This window comes from Miniopterus schreibersii, assembly GCF_964146895.1.
Source record: "Miniopterus schreibersii genome assembly, chromosome: 14".
Taxonomy (NCBI): domain Eukaryota; kingdom Metazoa; phylum Chordata; class Mammalia; order Chiroptera; family Miniopteridae; genus Miniopterus; species Miniopterus schreibersii.
The window spans coordinates 28,514,790-28,527,983 of record NC_138114.1 but is presented as its reverse complement, the minus strand read 5'-3'; the positions used below and the strand labels follow the sequence as shown (position 1 = coordinate 28,527,983).

General features: G+C 43.5%; 1 protein-coding gene across 1 annotated transcript in view; it reads right to left on the bottom strand.

The window, feature by feature from the left end:
- The window catches only part of PCDH15 (protocadherin related 15), a 904,849-nt gene extending 900,435 nt beyond the window's left edge, over positions 1 to 4,414 (bottom strand). Inside the window, exon 1 of the mRNA XM_081159054.1 lies at positions 4,078 to 4,414. The gene's annotated coding sequence lies outside the window, so the exon portion shown is untranslated. The remainder of the gene's footprint in view (positions 1 to 4,077) is intronic.
- Positions 4,415 to 13,194: the final 8,780 nt, after the last annotated feature.

The window sequence follows — 13,194 nt, the reverse complement described above, 5'->3', positions numbered from 1 at the left end:
GGAGATACCACATACCAGACCTGAAATAACAACAGAGCCTGGGGGCCCTCAGCCAGGTCTCAGAGCTGGCCTGATGTACATGACTGTGGTTTGTAAGACTTTAACTTGTAGGGGTTTTTGTCTATGGACCTGAAAACCTTGCCAGGAAACATGTTAGGATTGGTCTTATTCTAGTTGTCCTCTATTAAAATGCAAAGCAACCTGTTAAGGAATCCATTAAATAACTGACTTAGTGTGAATGAATTTTTTCCTCCTAGCCTGGATGAATTTAATGTAAAACCAAGTGATGTATGTGGAAGAAAAGCCATTCTGATTTTAAGAACAGAACAGAGGTGAGAATATATATATATCAGTGTAGCTGATATTTAAAAAAGTACATATCTGGTGTATGTGAAATTGCTTTAAGAGATAATACCTTCTATAGATATGATGTGATTTATATCAGAGCACAAAGGAGAGTGGAGAAAAGATAACAGTCATGGTTTTTAGGTTTACTTGGACAGAAACAGGGACATTGTTTTTAAAAAGGCCATCCTCAGCAATCATGGGCACTCAGACCTAATAGATAGTATGTTAGTTTGAAAAAACTGTCAGGAAATTTATCGTTAGAGAAAAGTCCAATATTCCCATTGACATAGATGTAGCTAAAGATGGTTCAAGGGAAGAATTATGCAAAATATTGTTCATCACAATAGCACCACCACATGGGCTACTCTCTCTCTCCCTCCCCATGGGGGTGGGGCAGCATGTGACAGAAAAAGAAGTTTCTAGAACTTCTAAGCAAAATGTTATATATAGTTATAAATAAAAACGAACTGCCTGCTATCATTATTTTCCAAAAGTCTTTAAAATGTGGCAGGTATCTTGGGCCACGTGGCACTATGTTTCAATCTCAATATGTCAACCATAACATCTGTGACTTGGTGTTAATAAGCAAAAATGTACCTTTCTTAACTTAAGGTTACCTTACTGGGATTAAACTAGTTTTGTAATTTCCTTCTTAGGTTTTCCACTTTTTAGGCTGTCATCAACCAAATATCTAAATAAGTTGTTGGAGTTTAAACAATAAACAAACACTAAACTAAAAAATTAGCATATAATTCACATTAATCTGTTCCACATATTACTTGAGAGGTCATATTTTATTAAAGCATAAAAGTGGCAAACTTTTCAACTTGCACATAGTTTAAAATAGTGTCAACCAACATATATACTGTTGAATAAATTGTTTTATTAAGAAAAATAAATAAAATGTCCTCCATATTCCTCTATCTGTATGTGATGCTGTGCTCTTATTGTGTCAACTTTTTAACTAGTAAAAAGCTCTAAATGCCTATCAATGTAAAAAAATGTTAATAAAGAAAATATTTTATGCAAGTAGCATTTTATAAGAAAATACTAAAAAACAAAGAAGTTAGAACTTTGATATCGTCAGAATGTTGATGAACACCAAACACATTGAAGACTGACTCCTTTTGGCTGGAAAGTATGGGGGAAACAATGAATTTCCTGGAAAAATCACTCGCAAAAAAAACCCTAAAGAAATGACCAAATTATCATTGGGATCAGAATTTCATCAATCATTTCCTCTACTTTTATGTCACTTTGTGAAGTTTTATTAATGAAAATGAAAAGGGTAGTAGAAAAAATTGACTGTAGGAATTTTTAAGTTTACTTTCTCTTTTTATAATTTCATGTAAAGCACTTGAATTACTTTGCATTATTAGGAAAATATAAATACTAAGTATATGAAATAAAAATATTAGCACTTTAAAAATTGCCTTCCCTCCAGTGAGAAAGAGATAATCATAAGATTTACTTAAAGCTATCTTCTAATCAAACCCACCAGCACATTAAATTTTTTTTAACTTGAGATCTCAATAAGCATTTCCATCACCTCCGAATTAATTTCTCCTGGTTTAAATCTCAGGCACCATCCAGCACTTCACATACACCAGTGATGGAAGTTTGGTATTTGAGAATAGCCATCTCCTAACAGGACAGACATGACAACAGCAATGACATTGATAACAGAAAACAAAGAAAGTTCAAGAAGATAACAACTGAAAAAAGTTTTCAGATTTACATGCATGTATGATACCCTCCCTAACAAAAGCAAGTTAATTAACATTAAGTCTGCATTTTTTACAAGATAATTTTTGAACTTAGGAAAACTGAAATTACCCATAGTGTTAAACATGTAGTTAACTGGATCCTCTTGAACCAATTTCTCAAGCGTTAAGGGTCATAAATCTCAATTGTTATGCATTCTTAGGCACTAAAATTTGAGGAAAACTTTAAGACCCTAAGAATGAAGAGTTTATTTGAAAGTCAAGTACCATAAATGAGAGCTGTTTATTTTCTTGAGATTCTCAATTCTTTTCAAAGCATTTATCAAGCAAGGAGCTGGCCTTTGAGGTGAACCTGCTCATCATAAGGCTGATTCTTACCAAAGATAATCCATCTTCTACACACCCCTATGCAAACACAACTCGGAGCTCAGCTTCTACACTGCCCCAGCTCTCCCTACACACAATCCACGTTCCTAGTTTTACTGCCTCACCCCCTGGTTTGTACTCGGGCCTCCCCTTTTGGGCTCCCACCAACTACCTTGTCCCCCTCCCTGGCTTTGCAGGAGGAACTCAGTATCTACCCAACGAAGGCACAAAATTAACTCTTGGGGTATTAACTTATTTAAATTCAGGGCACCCCCAACTCAGAGCCACCTGGTGAGGAAGAACACAGGTGGCAGGCCCCTCTGCACAGGGGGAGATTTAAGGCCAGATTGGGTGGAAGCTACCAGTGTTCAGGAGCAAGAGAAGGGGGAGAGGGAAAACCTCCGGACTCCCCTACTTGCAGTTTATGTGAAGGATACTTTGTAGGGCAGAGATGGCAACCTGTAATGAAGCGAGATCTTGAATCTGGCCTCTCTCTCTCTGCTCTACAGGACATTCTGGAATGCACAGCACACAAGTGTGAGGAAGTCCATCCCACATTATTCTGTTCCTATGTGTGTGACCCAAATGAAATGTAGCAGCAGTCTCTACAGAGCCAAGTAGTGCAAGCTCAGAATCCTAACTGGTTCATTTATTTAACTGATCACATATGCAGCTAGGAGGTCCCAAGCACTAATATTCATAAACCACCCTCTTAAAGTTAACTTGCCTTTCTGTTTTCACCTACACATCCATAGTCTTGCCACATACATTGTCATACTGATTTTTAAAATTTCCTCACGATTCAAAAATATCATTTGCCAGAAAATCAAGGGCTGTTTCTCGAATCTCATGCAGTTTCTGTCATTAGCTAACGTGCCACTGTAGAGATCAGTTACATGCATTATAAATGAATTCTTGCCACGCTGAATTGCACCCAAGATTATTAGTTCAGTCTTACCCCAAATTAGCTCTCTTAACTACAAATGATCAGGCATTTAAATAAAGACTTCAGGCAAGGTTGGAAACAGCAAAATCTTTCATCATTCCTGCAGACTGCAAAAGTGCTCCATTCTCTCTACACTCACAGTGCTTTGTTACATGGTCAGCAGAGAAAAAGAAAGAAAGAAAGCTACAATGTCCTTGATATCTTGCACTTTGCAAATAGAAGAAGAGCACCCTCCCCAGTTTACATGAAAGAAACAAAGTCTCCATACCCTACATCTGGACAGCACGAAAACTACCATGGGGAAAACTTTTGGGGGGAAATGAAGGTGATTTCTGAACTGCTGCTGCAGTTGTATAGGACACTGACATTTATTTCCCATGATTCTTGCCCACAGGAAACACAACCTTTAAGAAACTGAATACAATCAAGTTGGAGTTTCTCAAAACCTGCAAGCTATCAACTTCCCAGCGAAGCTCCTCCGTCCCTCAGGAGATCAAAGGTAAGGAGGAGGCATCGGGAGAGCCGCGTCCGAAGGCAGCCCACCCTGCGAGCCCGGACTCGGGTTGATCCTGAGCCTGAACCTTAAAGGGGGGGCGCGATGGGAAAGGAGCATGCCTGGGCACCTTGAAACCAGACACCGTTCGGGAGCCTGGGCTGAGCGCGAGAATCAGCCCCCCCCCCCCCCTTGCCTACCTGCAGGCTCCAGGAAGCCGCGGCCGGCGTCCTCCCCTCCGCTCCGGCCGCAGCGGCGCGGCCGCGGTTCCCCAGCCGCCCGGAGCCCGGGTCCTGCAGAGCGCTCTCGCCAAGCGCTTCTCTCCACTAGTTACCGAATGGGAACAGGGGCAGGCGCGCGCCGCCACGACGGTGATCGAAATCCAGCTTTCCGCCCCCAGCGTCCCGCAAGGTTCCCGCTCCTCTTCTGCGCCCTTGCCCAGCTCTCTCGCTGGGCAAAGGGTTACCCAGGGAGCCGCTGGCAGCTGCTCCTCGCCTTCTGCTCCGCCTGATCCCTTCAGTCTCCGCCGCCGCTGCCACACTGCGCGCCGAGCTGTCCACTGAGCGCACGGCGAGCAGGCCCGGCGGAGACGGCGCGGGGGGAGTAGGCTGGATTACATGGATAATTTTTTCGGGTAAGGGAGAAAAACTTTGATGTTGGAACCCTACGCACAGGACTGAGCAGAAACCAAAACAAGTTATGGGTGCGGCGGCCGGGAAGGACGATTTCACCAGCTCCGAGAAAAATCACCCCTCCTGCCAAAATTGGAAAGGACGCTCCCCGCTCCTGGGGCGACCCCCGAGCGCACCGCGTCAGCTCTAGTCTTCGAGTCCACAGGAAAAGCACTGGACATGGTAAGCACCGCTGGTTCACGCCCGAGGCGCAAATACCGAATGTGCCTCTCGCTGGAGAGACGGGCAGGGACCAGGGCACGGAGGGCAGCGACGAACGCAGACGCAGGGAGAGCGAGGGGGGAGCGCGCCGCTGCCTGCCGGAGCAGAGCGCGACTGCCTGTGGGCAAAGTGACTGCTACGGTGCCTGTTCCCTCCTGCGCGGGGACAGACACATTGAAGGACCTGAACGGACGTCAGCACCAGCTGAGCTCTAGGGGTGAGAGCCAGGGCTCCCCGCCCCGCGGGTTGTAGCGCGCACTGGGAGACCTGCTGCCTGGGCGGCTGAGAGCGGCTGACTCCGGGGAGAAAACAGCGCTGGTGGCGCTGCAGAGTGTCACCTCACCCCCCCGTCAAGCCCATCAACGCGAATAATACACTAGTGGCATTTCTGCCGTGGGTGACTTTAGCGAATTTAACAGCCAGAACTGCGTGGAGAGGGGCCTGGCCACCGCGCGCGGGCACCCAGGGTTGGGTGACCCAGGCGCTCAACGCCTGGTTTTCAGGGAAATGACTTCCCTCTTTCGTCCTGGTGCCAGCATCATTCTGCTTCATTTCGCAAAGTTACTTGAAACCCACCTGACGCCTTTTACGTGAACGGGATTAGATTTTTCAGTCTTGAAATTTCAATCAAAATAATACTTAAATCTGCCCTTAAGCCCCCTCGCGCCTACTTCCTAATTCGGTCACAATAATGAAATTATTCGAGTTTTTCAAATGACGCTTACCCTTTTTCTTAGGTGATTTCCAGGCTTAGACACCTATTGGAAATGCAAAAGCCTTTGAACAAGAAAGTAGTATTTCTTAAAGTAATACGTTAATACGTGGTATTTACTAAGGGTTTTTTTTTTAGGGGGGGGAGGTGAGGAATTAAATACAAACTCAGAAATATAATGAAAAGGGGGCTTTTGCTTTTTTATCCCGTGTATAATGACCGCTCCTGTTTCCTACTGCTCTTTTACGTTTTTGCCAAAACAATGATATATCAGTTATATTTTTTAAAGGCATACAATAAGATTCAACAGACATGGGAAATAATCCAGGAAACAGAATTCGCATTTCCGCGTCTCTTTCCTAAATCCCCCTACAGGAAAAGAAAATTACCACCTGAGCGCGCTTGCTAAGTGCCCTGGCTCTGTTGGCGCTTCAAGGCTCGCGCTGTCCGGAGAAGCTGAAGAGCGAGGGCATGGAGAGCTCCAAGTCCAGAGCGCGTGGTCGCGAAGAGCAGAGAACACTGCACCCCCGCCCCCTCGGTGCAGTTCAATGTACCACGTAGATCCCTCTGGATCACCATCGTCCAAAGCCTTTAGAGCTGACGGCACGAACTCCAGCAGAGAGCAGGCTCCACGGCTGTTCCATCTCGTCGGAGCGCTCAGAGGCCCTCCCTCTAGCGGCCGTCCCGGGAAACACTCGCGCGCGTGTGTGTGTGCGTGTGCGCGCGCGCGTGCGGGTGCGCGCCCGTTTGTGCGTGGGAAGGTTGATGACTGAGCGACCCGCAATATCCGCAGGCTCTGCGCAGCCCGCTCCCGCTCCCCCTGGACCCTGCGCCGACAGCGCTCCTTAGAGCCGCGCGTTCCGCTCCGACCAAACTTTGCAGACAGCCATTGCTGTAAAGGCATTTTTAAACTTTGGAAATTGGCGACAGTAACAGCATTTTTGCTCTTTGCGGAGGCTGTACTCAGATCGGAGCGGAACATTCAAGGACTTTTAGAAAAGCATCATTAATGTAGGGCAACTCATCTTTCTTCAGATAAACAGGTTTCCGGTGAAACTTCCTGAGAAGTCAGGGGGCAGTTAACCTGTTATGCTCACGCCTACACCCTGCACCCCCTCTTGGCGAAGCGTCCTCCCAGCTCAGGGCTCCCTCAGCATGCCTGGGGCGGGGCCTCCCTCTGAGCGGGCGAAAGCGACGCCTCCCGGGAACGCGACGGCCCCTCCGGGCCCTCACCTCCACTATCTTTGTCTTTCTGGGTAATCACTTGTGGCCGGCGCAGGAGAGCGCACCCGGGGAGTCTCCGGGGTCCATTTCTGTCTCAGTCAGGGTACCGAGCAAGGCGCGACAGGGACTGAGGTGGGGACCTGGACGCGCCGGAGCTTCGGGCAGGTCAAGAGCAACGCGGGAAGGCACGCGGGGCCGGGGGCGGCGGGGACACCCGATTCCTGGCTGGAGCCTCAGGGTGCTAGGTGGTCTCAGGAGGGGGTCAGTGGTGGGTTCGTAGGGATTATTTGGGCATCGGGAGGAAGGCTGCCCCTCAACCCCTTGGGAGGGCCCCCAGCCCTAACCCTAACCGTTGGCAGAGTGGGCGCCCCCTGCCCCACAGTGTCGCCCAGGCGTCCACCGCAGGTCTGACTTCTGGGCATGAAATTCGGTCGGGGCCGAGCTGATGAGCCACTTTCCCAAAGGAGGAAGGGCGCTCGCAAAGGCCGCCGCGCGGACGGGAGACGCTCGAGCCCGAAGGCTGCTCTCCGCCCCGCTCGCCTGCGGTGGCCCCGGCTCGAAACCACGCAGGAAGCGCTTCGTCAGTAGCCGCCGCGAGGGGAGCTCCAGCGCCCGCAGCCTCCGCGCGCCTGGGGCCCGCAGCGGGCTGGGTCACCGTCTCCCTCCCGCGCAGAGACACCGCGGCCGGAGCCGGGAGCCAGCCGCCGGCGCGCACCGGGGCTGTGGTCTTGGCGTCTGCAGGCAAAATGCTCCCAGCTCCTCCCGCGGACCGAGCGACCGGGTCGTCCCGCAGAGGGCGAGCCCCGCGAGCCGGCGGGAGGGAGCCAAGAGCGGGGCAAGGGCGACCCCCGCGTCGCCGGGACCGCGGAGAACTGCAGCCCCGGCGCCTCGGTCTTCCCGTCGGCGCGCGTGCGGTTCTCCCGGCCAGCGGCCCGCGCCGAAGGAGCGCGCGGTGAAGGGGGAAGGAAGCCACACCCGCCTGTCCTGGGGGCCCCCTCCCCACGCCCCTCCCGGGAGAGCGACCCCGCATCCCGAGGAGCTCCGGCTGTTTGCTCCTGTGACTCTGACCTGGATTACCTGCACCCCTGCCGTGGGTCACAGGTGACCTTGGAGAGGCTGACACGGCAGGGCCGGCACTAACTAGAGCGACTGCCCAGGTGGCTCTCTCAACCCAGGCTCTTAGGATCAGGTTTCCATCGAGCAAACAAATGTAACCCTTGAGTGGTATGTGCCCCAAAGGGTCACTTTCCCTGAATGTGCTTGTGACCAATCGTCGCAAAGCTGCCATCCTGAATGCCAAAATGCCCACCCTGATATTTTTTTCACTCCTCACAGGGAGAACAGTGAAGGCAAAGGCAAAGAAACAGAATTTTTAGCATTGCATAGACTAATTGTTTTTGCTTCTACAAGCTCATTAAACATTTTATTTACTTTCTGTCCTAAAATAGTGAATATATCCTGATGTGTTACACATAGGAGAGTTCTTTGCAGGACATGTCCAACACGTCCCTCCTGGAGACATGGGGTCCATGACAAAAGGTCCTTGATTTTTGGTCCTGTCCAAAATGTCCACACTAAAGAAGATGTCTCTGGGTTCAAATAGACCATGAAGTTTATTTCTACTTTAAGTTTACAAGACAAATACATAAAAAGTACTATCACTTTCCCTTGCTCCAGTGACTGTATTGCGGCCCTACTGCCTGCCATAAAAACCCATCTCGCCTTGGTAACCTACCTGGTAATGGTACAAGGGGTTAGGGAGCTGGGTAGGAGTTCAGTCTTGCAGAAGAGCAGGATTTATATGAACTATGGTTTAAATGTGTCCCTGAACGTTTTGTACAGGACCAAATGTCCACTAATGGAAAAGTTCTATATTAATTAATAAGATTAAATTGGTATGATAGTAATATTAAATTTCCATTTATTATAATCTGCTTTTGTTATGAAAATAAATCATAATACAAATCATTTCCTTAGCTCTAGAAAAAGTTTATAATGTTAAAATAGAAATACCACCTTTAAAATATCATTCATTTAAAAATATGTTTATGTGTATTAACATTCATATGAATTATAACCCTTGGTCATCCAGATCAAAATGCTAAAAATAAATCTCAAAAACATTACTGGGAAAATGGCAAAGGATTTGAAGGGAAAAATTCAGGGAAATATTCTGTAATTGAATATTTACTTTGATTATATGTATTTTTAAAGAGTTGGTATTTAATATAATATCATTTTATATTCTTAATTATGGTAAAAACACATTCCATAACCCATTTTTAAGTTTACAGTTGAGTAATGCTAAGTTTATGTACTATTTTGTACAACAGATCTCCAGAACTTTTTCATTTTGCAAAACTGAAACTTTATACCCACCCATTAAATAGCTTCCCCTCTTTCTGTCTCTTTGTCCAAGCACAAAGAAAAGCTATGTAAAGATGCAGCAAGAAGGTAACCATTGGCAAGCCAGGAAGAGAGCTTTCACTGTGAACCAAAGCAGCTGGCGCCTTGACCTTGTACTTTTCAATCTCCAGATTTATGAGAAATGGATTCCTGTTGCCTAAGCTGCCCAGTCTGTAGTATTTTGTTATGGCAGCCTGAGCAGACTAATACATATGCTAATTTCATATTTAATATTTTTGAGGCACCACCATACTCTTTTTCATAGTGGCTGCACCATTCCCACCAACATTGCACAAGGCTTCCATTGCCCCACAGGCTTTCCTACACCTGCTGTTTTCTGTTTTATGGGTGTGAGGTGATTCCTGATCATTGTTTTGATTTGCATTTCTCTAATAATTTATGATATTAAGTATCTTTGCAAAGATAGCTTCCCATGCCATCTTTGGAGAAATGCCTGTTCAAGATTTTTGCCCATTTTTAATTTTAATTTTTTTATTTTATTGGGGTGACATTGGTTAGCAAAATTAAATAGGCTTCAAGTGTACAATTCTGCAACACATCATCTGTATATTGCTTTTTGTGTTCACCACCCAAAGTCAAATCTCCTGTCACCACATATTTGACCCCCTTTACACTTCCCTACCTCCTTTGCCACTCCCCTTTCTCTCTGGTAACCACCATAGTGTTATATGTGTCTATGAGTTTTTGTTTTGCCCATTTTTTAATCTGATTTTTGATTTTTGTTTTCAAGTTGTAAGAGTTCTCTGTATATTCTGGACTAACCCCTTATCAGTTACATGATTGCAATTATTTTCTCCCATTTCATATATTTCCTGTCCACTCTGTTGATTATACTTTGATGCACAGAAGTTTTAAGGTTGGTATGTGTGATTAACTTGTTCTATATGTCAAAACATTATTTGGTTGTGGCTTATTTTACTTTTTTTTTGAGCTGTTGGTTGAACTGCTTTCATGTATTTTTTATTTTGAAGCTTTAATATATTTCACATATTAGAGAAAAGTAATATTTTCATATAATGGGACATTTGATGCTTTTTTTAAGTTACTACAAAATATTCTATTTATAAACTGAAATATTTGTTTTCTGTAAGTATAATGTGCAGAGAAAACATTATAAGAAAGTTAAATTCTGGCACACCTTGTGCACTTAGACCTAGTTCAGTAGGTATGAGCTCCCTCAAATTAAAGGGGAAATACTTTATTTATTAATAAATGTCTCATAACAAAATTCACTGTTTCCTGTTTATAGCTATTGTATAAAATTATGTTTAAAAATTCTTGCTCTATAAGCATAATCATTCTCTTATTTGTTATAGTCCTAATGTCCCAAAGTCCCCTCCAGTTATTATTAAGCACAAACTATCCAGCCTGGGTGAAGATTTAAAAAATTACTATTGTGGTCTAGTTTCTGCTATCTAGAGCTGATGAAATCACTTTAGGAAGGAACCTTTGGAAAATTATACTTAGGATTTCCTCAGTGTGCTTGAGAAGCAACAATGACTTTGAGTTTACTTAAAAGTTCCTATGGGATTAGAGTTAAGTTGTCAAGGTTGTTAGGGAAAAAGCCTTTAAAATTAGAACCTTTATAAATATATCTTACATAAAACCTTTATAAATATATCTTACATAAAATCTAAGTTTCAAGTATATAATATGTGGTGAATTTGATTAATAATTCTAGTATAAGTTTTAAAATGAAAGGATAATTATTTCCTTTCTTTTCTCTTAAAAATGTCAGAATTCATTGAGAGCAATTGATTAAAAACTATACACAATATGTTTATTCACAGGTAAATTCAGAAAAATATATTTCTTGATTGGTTATAATTTGTATTTTCTATAAATCTCATCAATTGCAGTGTTTTTTTAAAAGGGTCTTGACAAACCAAATATGTTCTTGAGTATTTGAGCAGCTTCTATTAAAATGTATATATATTTTTCTTCCCCCTTCAATGACTGTCATAGAAAACAGATGTAAATAGCATCTGCACCCATGGCAGATGCCAGGATTGTGTTGGCATCCTTGAAACATCCACAGAGTCCGTCTGGACAGTGATTAGCATTCTTAACAAAATGGACCCAGCCATGCTGTTAAGCTCTGTAGTCACAGAAATATTGTTAAACAATTTAATGTTTCTATGATTATCAATTTTATCTACAATACTAGCCCATTAAAGTAATGTTAATGATGTACTTCTCCAAATTATATTTAAACATTACCAAGTAGCTTCGTGCTCTCTACAGCAAATCAGCAAATTATAAAAATGCAGGAGAAATCCATAAAAATATGTATGATCTTAATATTTTTCTTGTGCCTTCATCCCCTAGCTGTATTTATTATCAATAACAGTATAACTAGCACTTATCTAGTATTTCTTCTTTGTTGAGTTCTACACTAAACACTCTGCACATCTTACATTATTTCCTAACAACATATAAGCAAAGCTAGGATGATTATTCCCGCTTTTCAAATAAGCAAATTGAAGCTTCAAAAGGTAAAATACTATGAACCAGGATGTTTATACAAGCCTGGACTCACAATGTGATTGTGGTAGGAAAATAAACATCCTTCCAAGATGTCTAGATCCTAATCCCTGGGACCTATAAATATGGTCTGATAAGGGGAAGAGAAAGGTAGAAGAGGTCAGAGTGGTGCTATGTGAGAGGGACTCAACTGACTCCTGTTGACTTGAAGATGCAGGATGGAGGAACGGGCCCAGGAATGAGGTGACTTCTAGCAGCTGGAAAAGGGAAGGAAACAGAATCTCCCTAAGAGCCTGCAGAAATAAATGCACCCTGCCAAACTTAATTTTATCCCACTGAGATCCATGTCAGGCTTCTGATTTATATAATGTAAGATTTTAAAAAAGTGTTGTGTTAAGCCACAAAATTTGTGGTAATTCATTATGGCAGCAGTTGGAAAGTAACTCATTGATCCAGGTGTTTTTGAATCAGAAGTTACACTCTGAACATCTGCACTTTTCAGCGAATGACCACCGTTTGAGTAAGAGGGTAGCCTACAAGTACCAAGAGAAGCCTGTTGGAAGCAGTAGGAAAAAATCCAGTGGAAGTCTGCCGATTCTCTTTCTGCTATACTAATGAGTGCCCATGCATCTTGCAGAGGATATAAGTCGAAAGTACACTTGTATATTCCACTTAGTGATCACTTTACCAAAAAATCACTTAACAAAACCAGACGGATTATTCATTTATTTATTTATCTAGTTAGTTAACAGATTGTCTTGTTCTAAAAATATATATTTAAGCACAAAACCCTGCAGGCAAAACAAACTTTCAAATTAAGAAAGAAATCAAGGAAAAATAATTCATTTAAGGATTCTGGAGTGAAGTTAGTATATAAAATGCACAAATCATTAAAGAGAAAAAATCACAGATTAAAAAGGGGGTGAATCCTCTATGCTTCTTACAAAAACACATCTAATATATAAAGGCAATAAAAGGTAAAAAAATAAATGAGTTATATTTCTGGTCAAAGTGTAGAAAGTCTCAAGAGACCATTGCACCATATTTACCAAAGGGAAAAATGCCAGATAGGCAGCAAATTCAGGGTTTGGGGTAGTTCATCAGAACTCAGGTAGTGCAAATAAGTGTGAAAAAACAAAAAACTAAATTTCAAAAAGTGAGCACTTCTTGAGAGAAATGAATGCCAATTTTTTCTTCCACACCTGGTGGCACAAGGTTAGGAAAGGTAAATACAGGGTGGGACAAAAGTACAGTTGCTCATATGGAAGAAAATATAATAGTTAATAAATAATAATACAAGAATAAACTCTTGTTTCCTGCATTCACAAACATAAACCTACTTTTGCCCCATCCTATATACCATAGAAGGGGAGAAGAAACAATGTCTGAAATTTTAGCGAATTTTCAATGCGATACACGAGGGAGTCTGTTGGAATAGAATTCTGAGCGCACAAGAACAGTGTGAACAAGACTGGGGGAAGAGGGAAAGACCTGAGAAAGATATCCCTACAGAAGATGGCTGTCTTCATCCTTTGTGCCTCTACAAAAAAATACCACATCTTGGTGGCTTATAAATG